Consider the following 16477-nt stretch of genomic DNA (forward strand, 5'->3'; position numbering starts at 1 on the left):
CCCCTGAGGGCGGTCGGGGTCCTGGGGCGGAACCGTGGCGGCTGAACCTCGATCCTCTGGAACGTCGGCTGTTCGATGCGAAGCTTCACTGAGCAGGAGCATCACGGGGAAAGGAAGGGGGCTCAGAGCAGGACTTCTGCACAGGCCTGTCTTCAGGGAGCCACATGGGACCACGCACGTGGCAGCCGGGACACGGTTGGCCCGAGACTCCGCCGGGTCCCGGGCCGGGAGCCCGGGCATCTCTGCAGCAGCCTCCTCGGCCCCCTTGCGCCCGAGTCCTCGCCACCTTGGCTCACGGGCCGCGTGCAGACACAGCGTCTCCCGCACAAAGCCGTTTTGTTACGACCAAGCACTGCAGCGTGACCGGGGCGGCCGGCAAAAGTCACGGAGAAACAGGCCCTCCTTGTCCTCCGTGAGCCACACACACGAAGAATTAGCTGATTATGACCCTCGGGTAGGAAACATTTCCCTGCTCCGTTTCGGGGGCAGGCCTCCCGGTGGAAGTCTGTCCTTTGTTGCGCCCCCACTGTGCGTCGGCCGCTGCCGGGGAGCCAGCGCCGCGGAGGGCTTGGCAGGAAACCTCTCCTTCCTCTTCCAGCTTCCCACAGACTCCTCAGACGCTGGCCCGTGAACACACGAGCCCCACAAGCCCGCACTGTTGACTCCCTCGGCCCGGACGTGAACAGACAGAGCAGCTCTGTGCTCCGCGCGGAGCCCGAGACTGCACGCAGCCCTCGAGACCTGGAACCAGCTGACGATCATCACCAGCCAGAACAAAGGCTATTTCAGTGCCGTGCGCCCGGGAGAAAACTGGCGCTCACGCCCGCAGTCTCCAGGGCCCCTCGGCCGGAGCGGAGGCAACAGCCCGTCGTTCCGGCTGCGCCCTTTGCCCTCCGCCCCCTCACCCCCACCCCCTTCTGTCATGCTGTCACCATTAAACACGTTTCCAGGCTCCGAACCTGGGGGTGCAAGAACGCGTCCCCACCTGAGGGGTCCTCCCCTGGAAGAGCCACAGGAACTGGCATGTGCGGTTGGCACAGGAACAGTGAGGGGCCTGGGAGAGTCCAGCCACCGGGGGGCTGGTCCCTGCGCACCCCCACGCACCGGTGAGCGGGACAGCACGAAACCGCCTGTTTGTGGGCGAGGCAAGAACCACCTCATCCTTGCAATCCCGCACAGTTCAACTTAACTGACGTCTCACCCACCTGGGAAAGGAGAGTAAGAGCAGGTTCGGGGAGTGATTCGTGAAATAACAACAGGGTTTGGGCTGCATGATGAGCAGAACCCCGGCAGCAAGCGCCAAGTGCAGGAGGTGGTGCTTCTCCCGTGTGTGTGGGAGACCCCCGGGGACCTCGCTGACCCCCACGCCCTGCCTCAGAGGTCCCGGGAGGGGCCCGGTTCCGCCCTTCCCTCCGGTGCCCCACGATGCCGCCGCTGCCGCCACCAGCAGGCCGCCATGGGAGCAGCGGGGCCATGGGAGCAGCGGGCGACACGGGGAGTTCTACTGTTCTCACAGCAGTTCCCACCTGAGGCCCCGACGGCCCCAGACGCCCGTTTGCAGGCTGCCTCCCTGCGCACCGGTCCGCCGCCCCGTGACAGATTCGCCTCCGGGGCGGTCGGCCATGTTCCGTCCCGCGTCTCGGAGCCCGCGTGGTTGTGGTCGGAGGTTTTATTCCCCGGGCAATGGCCCCTCGCGTGCACCCACATCCGGGCCCCTCGCACACACCCCAGCTTTAACCCTGTTCTTCTCCCCCGGGGCAAACAGGATCCCAGAGCTTTCCCAGCAGAGCGGCTCTGGCCTGAGGGAGGCCCCTTCACTCAGGGGCACCCTGCAATCCGCTCAGGAAAACAGAGTAAAGTCCGCGTTTCCTTTGCGGGCCCCTAGCAGCAGGGCAAAGGGCGAACGGGGTGGGGAAGGAAACTGGGAGCAAAAACACCACTTGGGTAACAAGGGAGCACTTGGTGGACAAATGGAGGAAAAATGACTTTTTTAAATTCTGACTCAGTCTTAAAGGTACCCTCCACCGGACCCAAATACACATAAAAATTTCTAAAAAGCATTGTCAGTCACGTGCGCTTAGGCCTCGTGGCCCCAGAAACGCCGGCCTGGGCGCTCTGACCCCCGATCGGACCGCGCGGCGCAGAGAGGGGCGCGAGTGGCCAAAGACTCGTCTGCTTCTGCGCGCCAGGCCCGGCTCTCCAACGCAGCGCGCCCTCCGCGATGCGCTCTGCCAGGCGCAGGGCCCCCCCGTCCCGTCGTCCCGCGACTGAGGCGGGCACCCCGCCCCGGCGCCCAGTTCGAGCCCAAGAAAAGGCTGGATGGCAGCCGCTGCTGCCCCGCGGGCGCCCACCGAGCGCCCAGCGCCTTTCGACAGCTCTGCCCACCCTCACTTCTGCCTGTGGTCATAAAGGAAATGACCAGCAACACTCGAAGCCACGCCACGGCCCAGAGCCACCCAGGAACTGGCGAACCCGAGAACGGAACCCCTACCGCCCCCGTCCCAAGGCGCGGGGACTGACCTACTCCTGGGCCCTGAACTGCAGCCCCGCGTGCAAGATGCGCGAGTGGAAACCCGGAGGGGCAGAGCCCGCCGTGCACACTTACCGGCGTGGTCCTCGTCGGTGACCTCCAGCCGCGGCCCTGGCCCCTGGCCGGGCCCTCCGTGCGCGCTGCCGCAGCCGCGCAGGTAACTTCCCCCCCCCCCCCCCCGGGGCCGCGCGCACCCGCGGCTGCTGACGCGCCGGCAGGCGTTCCCCGGCGATGCACCCCGCGTCCCCGCCGAGGGCGGCACTCAGCGGCGCTCCACGGAAGCCCCCGGTGCGGAGTCGCAGGAGCCGGCGACGGCCAGGAAGAGGGCCTGCAGCCGCCGCACGTGCAGCTCTCACCGCTGCGTGTTCCGTGACTCTCCAGGCACCTGCGCCTGCTCCGCCGGGGAAGGCAAACACGCACTATTTTCTCTCCGTCCCTCTCAGGCCCGTTGTATCCATCCACCGGGTGAAACCACGTGACTTGTTCGCGCGCACCAGTGGCAGACTGGGGAAACACTCATGCGCTTTATCCCTGGTCCACAGGTAGATTCCCCTGCGGCTCCAGCAGTCAGGCCTGGGCAGTCCCCTCGCAGGTGGGGCCGTTGCTCACTCCTGGGCTGGGGCGCGGCCTCCGGCTGATCCCCGGCGGGTCCCACCGGCTTCCCTGTGTACTTGGTTAACCAGAACCAGCCCACCAGGACCACGCAGCACTCACCCGAACTCTGTGGCCTCTGTAAAGGATTCCTGGAGACCAAATAGAACTCGGTTCGCCAAGGGCGCTGCTCTCGCAACTCATTGCTCTTGCTGTCGGCTCCTGGGCGCTGGTTTTGGTCAGGCCGGTGTCATCTCCCGGGAGGTCCCACCCGAACAAACCCCTGAGGCCCCCGTGGCACACACAGGAGACAGTTTGTCCTGCGTGGGGCCAGGGGAGGGACAGGACCCAGAGTCACTGCTGCGCCCTGCGTGAGGGTGTGCGTCCTGTGGGGCCGGCCAAGAGGCCCACGTGGCCTTTTCCATGAAACAAAAGACATTATCTTCATTTTCACCAATATCTGTATTGATTTGGATATCCCGAGTCTGTCAGCTGTCTCCTGAGCTGTATGATGTTGATGGTTCTCAGTTACTGTCTCGACTGGACCAACTTCCGCTGGTCCACCCGACCACTGAGCACCGTCCAGAGAGAAATATCTCCGGCTCAGAACTGCACAAACCACCTCTGACACGTTCCATCCGTCACGGCACCTTCCCCACACACGGCACAAGTCTTTTTTTGTGTTTTGTGTTTTTACCTTTCTTGAAATAGTAAAGCATCATATGCCAAAACATTGCTTATTTCCTTCCATCTTCAATATTAAAATGGCTGCACAAAAATTCACCAACTCTGATAAGCTTTTTAAAAATGCATGCTGATATGACAGCTCTCACAATATAATCTAACAAAATAGTTTTGAATGAACTTAGAGACAGCTAAGAGCTACTAGAGCCATCATAAGGAAAAAGCCAAACGAACTTTTTGGCCAACCCAACCTCTAGGGTTACAATAATCTTAGGCATCTAATGCAGGTTCCTAATCTTACGCTAGGGTTAGAGGTGCCAGTGGAGCAGGATGTGAGGTGCCCTCACTCTTCTCGTCTTCCTTTGTCCAGCGTATCTCTCTTGAAGCTTCCTGGGTCACAGACTGCCTTCCATCCCTCCCTCCTTTCCTCCCTCCCTCCCTTCCCTCCCTCTCTCCGCGCCCACTCTGGGCCCAGGCAATCTGCTGACTGTGTGTGGGGTTAAGGGGCAGGGGGAGGGGAGGGAACGCAGCCTTGGACTGAAGCTCTGGGGACAAAATAAGCGGCCACAGGGGACTCGCACCCCACGGAGTTTTTGACTTCCAGGTGCCGGGCTGGAGGGAGGTGTGGATTTGAACCCTGCCCAGTGAGACGAAGGTGCGAACTGATGTCATAAGTTGAAGAAGGAGCCACTTTATTAAAAACAGGGAACTGACACCCCCCGGCTCGGAGACCCAGAGGGTCGGACCCGAATCCCTCCGTGTCACTGGCCGTCACTTCCAGGGTTGGAGGATCTTACGAATGTAACCCGCTACAGAGTGAGGCAACAGACTCGGCTGACAACCGGGAAAACCCAAGGACACTCGGAGTCAACAGCGTGAAATCCTTAGATGTTTGATCAGGAAGCATTCGCTAGTTTCTACACTTCACAGAATTCACCATAGAAAACTGAGCATTTCCTATTTTAGTGACACCAAGTTTTTTTAAACTCAACTTTTCACTTGACACCCATGTCATCTTATTAACCAATGTCATCCCAATAAATTTAGTAAAAAGACTTCAACGTCTAATCATGAGACGTTTAAAATGTTTAACTTTTACTCTACCAAAAATTGGTACAACTAATGACCACATTCAGTAAGGTTTGGGGATATAAAATCAATCACAAAAAGCTGTTGCATTTCTACGCTATAATAATGAACTGTCAGCGACATTAAGAGAAATCAGGATAATATTATTTATAATCACATCAAAGACAATAATTTTAACCAAGGAAGCAAAAGCCCTGCACACTGAAAACTCTAAGACGATGATGAAAGAAACCGAAGAAAATAAAAATAAATGAAAAGATATTTTGTGTTCGTGGACTGGGAGTATTACTATTGTGGAAATGTCCATAGCACCAGAGCAATCTACAGATTCGATGCAATCCCTATCAAATGTCCAGTAGCATTGTTCACAGAAATAGAACAAACAATCCTAAAACGTGTGGGGGAACAAGGAAGACACCAGTCAGAGCAATCCTGGGAAAGGAGGACAGAGCCGGAGGCTTTGGCTTCAGACTACGTCACAAAGCCACAGTCATCCAAACGGTGTGGCGGTGGTGGTATAAACAGACACACCGGTCAGGGTGACGGACAGGAGAGCACAGCAACAACTCCACGTGCGACGATCAACCAACTTACGACAAGGAGGCGAGAATGTGCCGCGGGGGAAGGACGGTGCCTTCCAAGGACAGTGCTGGGAAGACAGGACAGACGCCCGCAGGAGAGTGAGGCTGAAACGCTGTCTCTCCCCACACACCAGGACTAACTCCTAGTGGATTAAAGACTTGAACGGGAGACCCGAAGCCATAAAGCCCCTGGAAGGAGACATCGGTGCTGAGCCCTTCAGGGTCTTGGTGGTAACTTTTTGAACCTGACATGAAAAGCAAAAGCGACGAAAGCCAACACAGATGTGTGGGTCTGCACCACGCTGAAGAGTTTCCCCGCAGCGAAGGAGACCAGCGGCACAGTGACGGGCGGTTCCTGAACGGGAGAGAGAACGTGCAGGTTATATCTCCAGTGAGGAGTTCATCTCCAACCACATAAACAAGTCACATGATTCAGTTGCAAAAGAAAATCGATTTTAAAAATGGGCAGGGGGTCCTAATAGGCACGTATCCGAAGGAGCCAGACAGCCACCGCTCACCAGGAAAATTCAGATTAAACCCACGACGAGACGCTGCCACACACCCATTAGAATGGCCACCGGTAACGAGACAAGACATAACAAGTGTTGGCTGTGGGCCCCCCCAGACATCAGGGGCCTCGTTTGCTGTGGGGGGAGACCTGTACACAAACCCACATGCATGTAAACATGTCGCTACATCCTTACGTTTACAGTGTGGGGTGGATTCGCGTAACCTCTTCCCTCAGCTGGCAGCTCTCTGAGGTGCGGAGCTCGTGGCGGACCGTCCGACCTTGGCTGGAGCCCCAGCTTCAGGGTCAGGGCCTGGTGGGAGCCCCAGGCGATGGGCCCTGCTGAGCCGCCCGGCCAACAGCCGGGTTTCCGGAAAGTCGCCACACGACCCCCGCCCTCCAAGCAAAGGCCAGGCACCGGGATGGCCCGTGAGGACCCGTGACCGGGCCCCCCGGGGTCTGAGCGGGGCTTTGGTAAAACCGTCGTCCATCTGGCCGGGACACAATCTTCTGCCTCAGGGGGCCGGGCACCCCGCCCCACCTGCTGTTCTCTGGGCGCTGGGGCCTCCTGTCGGCTCTGCTTCTGCTTTTGTCGCCCGGACACTCGCCGTCTGAACACCTCACCGGACGACCCACAGCAGCATCTGCGTGTGAGCGCCTCCCTGCGCCAAGGTGGGCCCGGCCCTCAGGGGGGTTGGGGGGAGGGTACACAAGCCTGTCGACACCCCTCGGGGAAGGGGTCGGGCAGCGTGGCACGGGGTCCCCTGCAGCTGCGGAGTAAAAGGGCCCGCAGTCCCCACCTCAGCTCAGTAGTAAGGCGAATGGAAATGAAATCACAGCCGTTGGTCTCTTTCATCTGACATTCTTCACGGGCTCGGGAAAGCAAGAAGAGCGGACTTAAATCGGTGCTTCCCAGGCGGGCGAGCTCGGGGAGAAGGAGCCGGCTGGTGGCAATTCACGGACCAGGTCTCGGAACAAATGGGAAAATGCACCCATGCACGTGGACTTGTGGCTGGGGGGGGGGGGGGCAGGCGGGGCCTCGGAGACCCGCTGAGAAGCGGGGTGTGGGGGGGCCGGGCCGCAGCCCTCCCCCCTTCCCCCCTCCTCCCCCTCCCCCTCCTCCTTGCAGAGCACCCCAGGCGTCTGAGGCCCGAGGAGCTCTCCGAACGAACGTGTCGGGGCCCGTGAGACTGCAGCCCGAGGAGCTGACGCCCCCTCCCCGCGGACAGGCTCCTGGGAGGGAAACCGCCCCCCCCCCCCAGACTGAAACCAGATCGGCCGCGCCCCGGCCTGCGACACAGAGGCCGCGTTCAGAGTTTCTAGGAACCAGCCCCGCCGGCTGCTGCAGCCCTCTGCAGCTCCGGGGCCTGTCAGGCAGCGGCTGGCGGCCCTCCAAGCCCAGAAAGGACAGAGCCCGCCTGTGACCGAGGCCGAGTGAGGCCATCTCCATGCAGCCGGGAGGGGGAGCACAGAGGCGCCTGCGGTTCCGCCAGCAGAGCTGGGCTCGGCTGGGACGGCCATCCCAGAGGGTGTCAGGACCCCGTCACCCAAAGCCGCTCCTGGGGGCGCTGCCGCCTGGGTTGATGAAGCCCCTCACCCGGGTGGGGTGGGCGGCAGGCAGGGACCCCAGGGGACAGCGGGGGGGGGGCAGGGTGGAGATGAGGAGGCAGCTCTGGCATTGAGCTGATGCAGGCCGGCCACTTCCCGCGTCTGTGGCCCGTGAGTGAGTCCCAGGAGGAGACCGACAGGGACACAGGCGTCCACCTCTCCAGCAGGGAGGGGGGGGTCTGACCCCTCCTGCCCCCGAGGCGTCCGGGGGGACGGGAGGAGGGAGCCGGTAGGTCTCGGCACGCGTGCTGGGCCGCCTCTGGTGCTGACGTGAACCGCTGCAGTCCGAGATGCAGACGCCGTCGTCCACCTTTCCAGGGGTCTCTCCCGAGCGTTTGTTCAAGGCAGCGGGTCACGTGAGGGGGAGGCGGGGGAGGCTGGAGCGAAATGTCAGAAAGGGGAAAAGCCGCATCAGTTTCAGAGCCCGAGCCCACGGGCCTCCCTGTGATCCGAGGCCAGGCCCCCCCCCTGGAACGCAGCCAGGGCAGCGGGGGAGGACACTCCCCGAAACCGTCCTGAGACAAAGGAGTGTTGTTCTTCCGGAGCTCCCCAAGGCGTCCCCTGGACCAGCTCCGGCCGGGCGCCTCCGAGCGGCGTTCCCAACGAGGCCCCGTCCTCGGGCGTGATTTCGGGAGCCCCGTTTCAGCAGGAACCTGCCGTGTCGGGTTAGAGGTCACGTCCACCCAGACTGTCTGACCACACGCCTCCCCCCACCCTGGCTGCTCCGTCCCCTGCTCCCCTCCAGCCAGAAGCTGGCGCCCTCTCCACCCCGGGGGGCTCCCTCTCGGGAGCTCTGCGCCCACGGACACCCCCGCCCCGCCCCCCTCCTCGGCTGCGCACGCCCACCTGCCCACGCTGTGCTCCGACACGGCCCCTCCGAGAGAGGCGGGGCGGAGGGCCTCCCCCTCCCGCAGCCGTCCCGAGGAAAGCCCATTTCTGCCACGAGACCCTCCGCTCGGGTGTCCCTTCGGCGGGCTGGCCCCTCCGTCAGAACCGTGCCCGGGACCCCCGACGGCCTCGTCCACGAACAGGAACGTTTGCTCCTCACAGAGTGGGAGGCACTTTGCTCAGACGCCGTCACGGGGACCCGGCACCCCGCGGTTTTACACGTTCACAGGGTCCGGTTCTGAGTCCGGAGAACCAGGTCCTCGTTCCAGCTCCGTGTTGAGAGGCGACCACGGGGCCCGGGGCCACACCTGTCGGAGGGGCTCGGGGCACTCACCCCAGGTGCAGGGGCCTCCCGGCTCCACGAGGGCGCGGCCTGCTCCCAGCCCCGGCGGTCTTCCCCCCGAGGAAGCCGGGCTGCACACCCTCGCCCCCGACCCCTCCCCTGAGTGCAGGCCTTGCAGAACCTACAGAACCGGCACACGCCAGAACCTTCCAGGTTCTCGCTCCGCAGACATGGGAGCTGACGGTCCCAAACACGGACCCATGGCTCCCGACACCCGGGACGCCCCCCACCCCAGGAGGGACGCAGGGCAGGTGCCGGCAAAGCTCCCAGTGGACAAAAGGAGGAAAGCGTCGAATTATAAGGTATATTTACACCCGGTGGAGAGCGTCCGTCAGAATGGCAGGCCGGGGGACCGCAGCAGGCTTGCCTGGGGTCCGCAGATGTGCCTCCCAGCCCTCCAGCTCCACGACACAACCTCGGTCGGAGGTCGTGGGCTGGGGAGCCAGGCCGCCCCAGGGGAATGGGGCCAGGAATGTGGCTCCCTGACGGGGCCGGGCAGCCGGGGTGAGCCAGCCCACGGAGGCACCGCAGAGGCGGGCCGACCCGAGGAGGGCCGGCGTGGGTGCATGAGGCTGAAACAGCGCCTGCCTGTTGGGATAACCTGGGGGGCAGGGGCGGGCAGTAAACATCGTGACGCCCGAGCGTCCCCAGAAACCCGACTCCGTCCACCTGGGGTCCGTCCGGGGCACCCGAGGTCCACGGAGCTCCCTGGGCAGGCCCCTTGGAGAACCATGTTCCCAACACCAGCTGAAACCCGGGGAGAGGGTCCCGGGCGGCACCGGAGCGTCTGCACGTCCGAAGTGAGCCCTGGGTCTCGGGCGACTCGGGTCTCGGCCGGGTCGGGGAGTCTCCACGAGGGGGGGGGGGCCTGGGGGCTGCAGCGGCCAGGGCGTCAGGAAGGCCTCGGCCACAGCAGCCGGTCCCAGTCCCCGGCCCCAGGCCTGGGCTCAGGCAGAGCTCCGTGAGGAAGGAAGGGGGTCCGTGAGGGCAGGAGGCGGGAAACTGGGCACCAAACTCCGGCTCCAGGAAACTCTGAAGTCAGGGCAGGAGTCTGAAAAGTCAGGCGCTGGGCGGGGCAGGTGGGGGGGAGCACCAGGAGGCCGAAAGGTGAGGAGATGCATTCGGGGCCGAGTTCCAGCCCTCCGGTGGCTCGTCCCTCCCACCACAGGCGCGCCTCCAGCCACCGGGCGTCTCTGCCGGCCCAGCGAGAGGCAGGGGTCTCGACGTCAGAGGCAAGAACCCGGGGGTCTCGGCTGCTCTCCCACCTCCTCCCACCTCCTCTCACGGGCTCGGTGTCCGCAGCTCTGACAGCAACGGCTGGTCTCCCCCGAGCACCTGTCAGCGGAGTGACTGGCCCCACCCGGTATGCCTCCCCCCCCCCCCCCCCCCCCGCCTTCCCACCGCACGGGCGACCGGAGGCTGCACCTCAGGGGCTTCACGGCCCGGTCTGCACTCACCTGGCACCTGTGCATTTTCTTCCCGGAAACCCTCGTGCGACCGGAGCAAACCCCGCCCAGGGCAGCGAGAGACAGCGTGTCCCCCCATCCGGCCACCCCCCGTCCCCCCCCCCCCGGCTCCGCCCGCTGACGGCAGCAGAGGGGGGCAGAAGGGGCCCCGTCTGGCGGCCTGGTCCCCACGCTCTGCACCGGACTGCACGGGAGTCGGGACCAGCGGGCAAACGGCGGCCTGAGAGCAGAGCCAGGGGGGGCCCCCACCAGGAACGAGGGGGAGGAGGGTCACCGTGGCCCCGCCCCTGCTCCCCGTGGACCATCATCGCTGGCTCTCGGAGAAGCCCCCGAACTCCCACCGCGCCTTGCGGTCCGGGGGGCGCGGCGCAGAGATCGTCGGGGAAGAAGTGAAGGCCTTCGACGGGCCGTGGAGCCAAGTCCCCGAAGTCCCTGCGGACGGACGACCTCCTGGGGGGGGGCGGTCTGTCCTGGCGGCCGCTCTCCCTCCGGCTCCCCCTCCCAGGCTGTCCTGCCGGCCGGAGGGCAGTCCAAGACTCGGTGACACCGGCAGGAGGAGCGGTGGTTGCGGGAAACACCTCACTTCCCAACGGAGGGTCAGCCCCCGCTGTTGCTCGCAACCTGGTGACGCTGGGAATCACGTTAGAACGAGGCCGCGTCGCCGCGTCCCCGCGTCCCCGCGTCCCCGGGAGCAGGCCCGGCCGGAGCTCCTTCGAGCCGGGCTGCTCTCTGTCGCCCCCCACAGGCCTCACCCGACATCCCACCCTTCCGAAGTCCCCGCGTGGCTGCCACGGCCCCACGGAGGGTGACGCGCGTGAATCCACGTGGGCCTCACTCTCCGGCCTTCATCTCTCTCTCTCGCCCAGCAGGGGCGTCCCCTGGAAACTGGGTCCCGTGTTCGAAAGGTGGGCGCGCGGCCCCTCCCCACAGACAGGCTCCCTGCAGACGCGGCCAGGCCGGTCTGCTGGGCCCCCAGAGACGTCCATCCCTTCTCTCCGCCCCAGGGAGGCAGAGGGGAACCCCCGCCCTGAGTGAATCTGCTCATGTCTGGGTTCTGGTCCCCCCTCTCCCTCCCTCCCTCCCTCCCACTGGAAGGCTGCAGTGAGGGTGCAGGGTTTGCGTCCAATGGAGCCGCAACTCCTCTGAGGTGGGGGCTCTGTTACCACATCCCGCCCTTCCCCTCCCCTCTGGGCTGGCCAAGACTCAGGGGTCCGGCTGTCCCAGTGCCCACCCCCCCGGGCCCTGGGGGCAGCTTGGGGGGTGGGGGGGAATCCACAGGCTGAGACTGGGTGGGGGAAGGGCAGGCTTTGCTTTGCCAGTTTTGTTTTGTTTTGCAAATAACCAAGTATCTCCCTCGCCCACAGAGATGGCAGCCCCCTCGTTCACCCAGGCCAGGCCACCGGCCTGAGGGTCTCCCACTGACACCCCCCTCCTCTCGGCCACCCGCCCCTGCACCTGGATCCCAGAGACTCCCAACTTAGACCAAGCAGCTTACACTGCAGCTCCTTCCTGTTTGAAATTTTCCTCCAGCTCTTTAAACCTTTCTCATACATCAAAATTTGTTGCAAGTAGAGCCTCTTATGCTTTCTCTGCGTTTCATGATTCACATTCAGCGACGCTGGTTAAAACCAAAAGGAAGAAAAGTAACAGAATCGTGTTACCCGTGGCAACTAACAGGAAAGGGTCTTCTCACCACCAGCATCTTCGCGTCTGGGGGAGAGGTGCGGGCAGCGTCTGGCTCGGGCTGTGTGTCTGCCGCCTCATCTCCCCTCCCCGGAGAGAGTGCCCTCCAAGCACACGCACACACACACACACTCACTCAAAGGTGGAACGTGTTTGAGTCACACGTAGACAAGAGCCACCTCATCCGCCTCCACCGAAAACATAAGTGGGCGGGGAAGCAGGGTCCTTGGAAGGACTCAGAACCGCCCAGTTCGGTGGTCCCCACTGGGTCCCCGGGGGGCGTCTGGCACAGTCTGGGGACATCACAATGGTGGGGGGGGCACCACAGGCCTCTGGTGGGCACAGGCCAGGGACACTGTCAACGCCCCGTGAGGCCCGGCCGGCCCCAGGGCAGGAGGCTGCAGCCCCGCAGTGTTGGGAACCGGGTCTGGGTTCATCAATGGTCCTGGGGTGGGCGGGCAACACCAGGAGTTCACACACACACTCACGAGCGTGCACACACACACACACACACGAGAGAGCGTCGGGCATCCTCCTCGGTAGCCAGCAGGCTCCTGCATCAGGCAGCCAGGGAGCAGCGAGACGTGGAGGGGGCTGCTAACAAAGATGGACGAGGCGGGACTTGAGGTCTGTCTTGCTGGGTGAGTGACACTCGGGACTCCCCGAGGAAGAGCTCTGCTGCCCCCTAGGGCCCGGGCCGGGGACTGGCCCACTCAGCCTCCCACCCCCCCACCCCCACAGCCCTCACGTGAGAAAGACACACGGGGCCCCAGGGCAAGGCCTCTGTGTGCGGCTGCCTTGGACACCACGGGGCTCAGGGTGTGCAGTGCTCCTGGTTCACGCCTTCCTCCGTGTGGGGGATGGGTGGGGAGTCCCGGTTCCTGACCAGGAGGGGGGATGGGGTGCTGGGTGGCTTGACTGCCCTGTCCTCCGAGGTCCTGGGGAAAGGGGAAGACCCGCCCACGGCCCAGACTCCCTGCCAGGGCCCGTCCTCCTGCTCACGCTTTCTCCGGTCGCACAAGACAGGGTGAGCTCCAGGTGAACCGTACGTTCAGAGAACTCTGCTTCCAGAAAACAGTTGGGAAACCTGACCCGTGCAACGGGGCGTAAGAGCTTGGGGGAGGGGGGAGAGAGGCGCTGGGCCCCCTCCCCTGCAGGTCCCAGAGGAGCCGGCCCTGGGGTGCCCCCCCCACCAGGCTCCTCAGGGTCCTCCCAGGCTGTGTGACGCTGGGCGGGCCGACCCCAGATCTCGGCTGCCTGCCCGAGGGAGGGGCTTCCGGCATCTCCCGCACACGGATTCTTAAACGTCTTGCAGCACAGAGCACACTTGCTGTGAACTTCACAACACGCCTCTGGAACGGGCGCTGAGCTGCTCTGTGTCCTGGTCGAAGAGCCCGCTTGTTTTTGAGAGGACGCTTTGTCCTGACCCACCCAGGCCACCAGACCCCAAACCCGGCCCGAGTCCAGGGTCGTTGCCCAGACGGAGACGAGGCTTCCTCCTCACCGTCGTCAGGGAGCAGCCCCACCCCACCCCCTCTGCAGGGGCCCCGCCAGCACCAGCTCCAGAGCTTTTGAAGTCGTTCAGCAACAAACGGCTCAGAGTTTAAACGTGGCTCTTCCCGTCCCACCTCCCCCTCCCCTGCTCCCCTCAGAGCGCCGGCGCCCGCCCTGTGAGACGTTCGCTGTGGCCGTGTCTCCTCGTCTCCAGGCTCCACACGTGGGCTCGCCCGCGCCCCCCCCCCACTGGGGACGGGGCAGGCTCTCCGTGCCCCTGTCCCCAGGCGCTCACGCCCTCCACAGACGAGGACACCCCAGTCCTAGTGCCCCATGCCATGGGGGAGGGGGTGGGGGACCTGGAACCTTCCGGGGTGCGGGGCGCAGGCCGCTGCTCTCTCCCGCCCCCCCCCCCCGCTGCCCCGTAATCACGTCGGACTCAGCGCTACCCCCCCGTGACGTGACGTGACTGCACTTTCTCTGTCACAGCACACGGGGTGCCACGCGGGCCGAGCCCCTCCGTGCGTGTTCCGAGGCGCCCGCCAGAAGCACACGGTGCACGGCGCAGAGGTGCGACCTCTGCCGGCCTCCGAACTTCTGCCCACGCGGGGCCGAGAGCGCCTGTGTGCTCGGAACTGACGCGTGAGCCCTCATATGCGAGTGAGCAAGTGCCCGGCGTGTGTCCAACCCAACCCCGTACGCACCGGAACGGAACCACACGGAACTCGGCCTGGCCGGCGGGTGGGCGGGCAGGCAACTCCTGAGCGGCTGGACCTGGTGCTCCGGGGCGGCCCACAGCCGTTCCCCACGCCGTTCCCCACGCCGGGGTTACCCGCACAGGTTTCCACCGACAGTCGTCGCTGTTACGCGGAGGAGCCCGGTCCGGGCGCCGAGGGCCACTGAAGGGCGCCCTCACCTCCTGCCCACGTCCAGGGGGCCGCGCTCCGCTTCCCAGCGGCTCCAGGGGCACCCAGCCCCCGTGGGGCCGAAGGCCCCCGACTCGGCTCCACGAAACCAAAGGGAGAAAACGCGGCACAGACAGGGGTTGGGTCCCGCACTGCTGCGCCCGGACCTCCCGTCCTCTCCCTCCGCTCCGGGCCCCTCCTCCCCTGAACCCCGCCCACACCCCAGGCCCCCTGCCCACGCTCCCTCCCGTCCACAGGCAACGCGTGCCCGGCCGCCCGCCCGAGGACCACTATGAACACCCCCCGCTCCCCCCGCCGAGGTCTCACCGGTCCCGGACACCCGGACCAGTTTCCCTGCTCTGTCGCCTGGGAGCCCCAGGAGAACGGCTTCCCTTGGCTCAGAAGAGGAGGAACCGCCCCGAGTCGGCCCCGCCCACCAGAAAGCCCTCCCTGGAGGGAGGTGTGCCGCTTCCAAAGTTGAGTCGGCCCCACGACGGCCGAGGGCGCAGGTCTCCTCCCTCCAGAGGGAGACGAGTGCGGATTCGGCGTGGGGCTGAGCAGCGCCCGGCCCGCTCCTCCGAGGTCTGGGGGGACAGTGCCGGGGCACTCGCGTAGGCACCGCCGCACAGACAGACCGCGCTGGCCGGCCGGCCGGCGTCGCCAGCTGTGCTTCCCTGGTCGCTCACGCTGACCTCTGACCCGGCCCACGCTCCCACCCGCCAACAGGTGCCTTTCCACTCGGCTGTGGAAGCTTAGCCGGCCCCTCCTCGATTGTGAATTCAGAGAACTGAAGCAGAGAACTTAAGAACACACAATTGACGATAGTTCCTCTCAGCACACTGAAATTAAAGTGGAGGCCAGGGTCCTCCAGCAAAATCACCACCAGCCTCCCTGGGAGGCGCCAGCCGGGCCACAGGGACGCGGAGCCAGGCCGGGCGGCGGTCCAGTCAGAGGCGACTGCAGAGAGGGCACGAGGGGCCGGGCCGGAGGTCGCGCTGGCGCCCCGCGGGCCCCCAAGGGCGGACGACCCTGCCGACCCGACCCCCTTTACGTCCAGACTGGACGGCCCCCCGTGGGGACTGGCGCTGTGACCCTCGCTGTCCTCCCCGCGGTGCCGGGCGCCCGTGTGGCTCGCCGTGGTTCTGAGACGAGGACGGGGAAGGCGCTCCCAGAGGCCCCGGCCCATGCACGGCAGTAAAACGTGCCTGGACCCAGAGCCGGGCTGTGCCTCAAAGAAGACCCCAGCAAACCACTCGGCGTGGGGGCCTGAGGGGAGCCCTTCCCTCCTGTAGAAGGACGGACCGACTTTTCCGCTACAGAGAAGGTGGGGGAGGACGGTCCTGGGGGGAGGAAGGAGCAGCAAAACCGTGGTGTTGCGGTAAAGCACGCACTCCGCCCCGACCGAGTGTCAGGACGTTACAGGGGAACCGCTGGGTGCGCCCGGAGGAGAGTGACTTGCATCAGGCTGCAGGCCGAGAAGTCAGCGGGCACTCCGGCTCCGTGACACCCAGGCTCTCCGGCTCCGAGACACCCAGGCTCTCAGAGAGGCCCGCAGGCGCAGACACTGGCTGGTGCTCCCGGCCTGGGCCTGAAGGATGCACCCGTGTCCCGCCGTGCGGGGCCGCCGCCAGCGCGCCTCCCAGAGTGAGCGCTGGTGACCGAGGAAGGGACCAAGCGAAGGCGGCGGTGCAGGACCCATGGAGGCGAGGAAAATGGCTTTTCTCTGGAGGAGCTGACGGGGCGACAGTGTCCTGTTTACCTCACACGCAAGGAAGCCAAGTGATGAACGTGCTTAATTGCTGGTCCTCTGTGCAAACATACTAACGCCCTCCATTTTACCACAGTGCACGTTTCGTCACGCTGTCTCGAGTTCTGTCTTAAATAAAACCCGAACGAACCCTGCCTATGGAATGATCAGGATGTGACACATCCTAAATCGAAGGAAAGCTAATACTATTCCAATCGTGCACATTTCTACAACTACAAAGGGGTGTAACGTTACAATTCAGTGTATGAATCTTGAACATTAACGTGTTTTAAAGATCAGCTCAAATGCATGATTTAAAAATGCATCTTATCACTTAATTTCATACATTGTTATATGACT

This window comes from Phyllostomus discolor, chromosome 3 (assembly GCF_004126475.2).
Source record: "Phyllostomus discolor isolate MPI-MPIP mPhyDis1 chromosome 3, mPhyDis1.pri.v3, whole genome shotgun sequence".
Classification (NCBI taxonomy): Eukaryota; Metazoa; Chordata; class Mammalia; order Chiroptera; family Phyllostomidae; genus Phyllostomus; species Phyllostomus discolor.